Here is a 3,519-nt window from a genome sequence, read left to right as displayed (position 1 = left end):
TAAACGCTGAAACCACTATTATTATTATTAAGAGAGCAGCCCTCTGATCAGACTTCAAGACAGGACACACCATATCGAGGTATTTTGTGATTATTACATGCTTATAGTCACTGTTACAGAATGTCTAGCTTGTACATAAGCTTGGTAGAGGGTGATCACATTATGTCTTACAGGTAGCACCAAGATGGATGTTGCCCAATGAGCCCTTTGTAGCAGGCCTGTCCCAGAAGGTGAAGAATGTGTAACACTAACACCCAAGGGTTGTAAAGGTATCCAGAAAGCCAGTGAAAGAAGAAAAGTTGTAACAAAAGTAGTGCCTAGACAAAAAGTACACACACAATGTCGCAAGGACCATTGTAGGTCATTCAGTATTGAAGCCCAAAACAGAAAAAGAGCTAATGAGTCTTCTGAACATGGAGCACGCCAACTGAGATCTATTGGAAACGGCTTTGATTACAAAAGTAACTGTATCTATTGCGGGACAGGGGACAGATATGGTGGTAAGAAGAAAGACTTAGTGCTGACACCTGTCAAGGGAATACAGTGTTCAAAACTCAATCCTGGGGTCTGAGAGAGAAGATGACTGGGGTCTGAAGGTGAAATACAGGGTACAGTTTGTGGCTGGAGAGATTGCACTAGTCTTTCTGTACAAGGGTGCTACCGGAGAGTCTCTGGACAAACTTCGATTCAATAACTTTCACAGAAAAGTTGTAGTTAGCAAAGCATTTGTAGACCCCCAGGTGCTTCCACCTACATCAGCAGCTGCCCAGTTTCATAGTTTGAGGACATTTTGCCAAGTGCAAGAGCTGTCTCTTATACACATCTAGATGTGTATAAGAGACAGAACATATAGTTTACTTTGGCGGCCATTTTGAAAATCACTGATTTGAAGCCTTTCCACCAATTATATTTTAGAGGATTTTTTATATGTCTTTTCTGAGGCCTTTCTGCATGTTATAGTGATGGAGAAAATTCTTTTGCAATTTCTTCTAGGTTGACCCCCTTTTTTCACTAGGTTTCCTGGACTATTAGCCTATAGTAGGTCACTAACAATCCTTTGCGATAGTCTTTACGTTTCCTGACTGTGTAATTCACACAAGGGCCAATGAAATTTAATTATGTGAACAGGGTAAATTTTAATTCCAACAAACTTTAACAAATGTTCACCTACACAGGCTTCAAGCCACAGTATCAATTATAGGCCTAATTTCGGTTGTTGAAATTATTTTTCATCTAGTTCTGCAGATGATTAAAAAGCCATTGCGTATAATAATAAATCCTAGTACAAATTAAATTAGACGAATAGCAATAGGACAATAAATGTTCAGCGTCTCCACACCGTATCGTACTGGTCGGCGTCGATATCATAAGTGACACGTGGTGACGCAGCGATACTGAAAACTACTCAGATAAACAAATGCCACAATAGATGCGTCAAAGCTGCGGCTACGCTGTGTTTCAGACTTCATGCAGATCCGTAGAGAACGGAGGCAGTTATGCGCTGGGCAGTTGAGAACGGAGGCAGTTATGCGCTGGGCAGTTGAGAACGGAGGCAGTTATGCGCTGGGCAGTTGAGAACGAAGGCAGTTATGCGCGGGGCAGTTGAGAACGGAGGCAGTTATGTGCTGGGCAGTTGCGCAACAATTGCGTTTTGCGTCGCGTCGCAGGCGAGTTCGGCGCTGCACCCTGAGACATGATTAAGACTGTCCAAATAGCGATGCACTTGTGTGGGTCATCCTGACTCAGTTTGGCCCGGCATAAGGGCGTATCAGTGCTACGTCCTCTCTCTGCTCATGCTGTGGGTAAGAAGGTGGCTCACTAATTGGACAATGTGACCTGTTCATTTATCTGAGTGAGAGTTCTGCGATTGCGTCTCGTCCTGCGCTTGCCGGTAATTTACGGTAATTAAGGTAGGCAATGCACAGTAATTGGTGGGATGATTGTAAGAAAATTATGGAGTTAATGTATGGTAATTGAAGAATGCAATGAACAGTAATGAAATGCGGCTCCTCAAGTTAGGTAAATTAAGATGGAAGCAGAGAACTTATTTATTTTTAATGGAAGCAGCATGCGATCAGACGGCTATTGCGACAGCGGCGTACCAGTTGCAATATTTATTTGAGTTGAATTTGCAAGTACAACAAAATTGGGTCAAAGTTCAGCGGCAGAAAAGTAGGATTTTACCGCCGCAGTAAAAATTGCTAAGCCGTCGAGCGATGTCAGCATATACAAACGAGCCTTGATTTAATGCAAAAAACTAACTCTTCAATCTGGGCATGGAGGCGAGATGAAGTCTGCCCCATATATAAAATGAAGGCATATAATCGAAGCTTTCATATTTAGTTAAATTGAATGAAATATGCGTTGAATTTACAACACCAGCGATCTGAACCGCAGCATGGCCCCCTGCACGCCGCGCTGTTATCTTCAAGGCCGCGATAAGCTGATAGAAGGAGGGGCGCGTTGTTCTGGGACTTGCTGAGCCAATTTGTTTCTCTGCAATAATAATGACCAATGTATAATTTTCTATGTGGGAATAAGCACTTATTATATTTACATAATAATGTTAATTAATAGGTGTCACATGTTCATTGGCGCAATTAAGCATCGACGCAAAAATACACTGAAAAATAACAACTTTCTACTCGATTCTCTTAGATACAATATTAACAAGTCAGCTGATGCGTTAAACTAATTACTCTGGAAGCTTTGCTAAAGTTCAATCGGCTGGAATGAATGTTTTATCAAGCGTAAAAAAAGTAAATCAGCTCGCTCCTCTCCATATCATTGACAGTGGAAAGAATTCGAAATCAGGAATCAAACGCTTCTTGAAGAAACTATTTTGAATAGAGCAGTACATGATGGATACTAGGCTTTGTGCATCACGAGTAAAATATAATAAATCGATATGACATTAAAATTACGAACTTAAAAATGCAATTCTTGAAATCAAATAATGATTTTTAGAACAGCCGTTTCCAAACCTTTCCTTTTTAACTCCAATTCATTGATGTCCTTCCTTTCCTTCAGTCCTTTCTTCACTTTCCTCCAATCCCTCCCCTTCTCCTCCATTCCACTGCCCTTTCCTCCAATCCTTTCCTATTCTCGAATTATATAAAAAAAAAGAAAAACGAGATAAAATACAGGGCTTTCCATTAATATATAACACTAACAACAATCGGGTTGCTATGGTGCCTCCACTGGCTGAATGTATATTGCCGGCAGCACTTTCTATTTAAATTGACATAGGGTTTTTTATATATGTTGTAATCACCATAATTAGCCACAAAGAGTTAAGGCTCGGTAGCCCAGCAGGCAACCGCATTTGCTTTGAATTCTAAACACCAGCTTTTGATTCTTGCCGTCGCAGGAGTCGATTCGTATTTCAGCACTCATACGATCCAAAAAATTGGCTATACGTTTACAGCTGTTATAAATACTGATAGCTGAGATGGCAGCTGTTAAAAAGCTTCATATGTCAGAAAGGAAAATACTCAATACTTATTGGAAATAAGTAAC

Source organism: Hyalella azteca, unplaced genomic scaffold, assembly GCF_000764305.2.
Source record: "Hyalella azteca isolate HAZT.00-mixed unplaced genomic scaffold, Hazt_2.0.2 contig256, whole genome shotgun sequence".
NCBI lineage: Eukaryota > Metazoa > Arthropoda > Malacostraca > Amphipoda > Hyalellidae > Hyalella > Hyalella azteca.
This window is presented reverse-complemented; position numbering follows the sequence as displayed.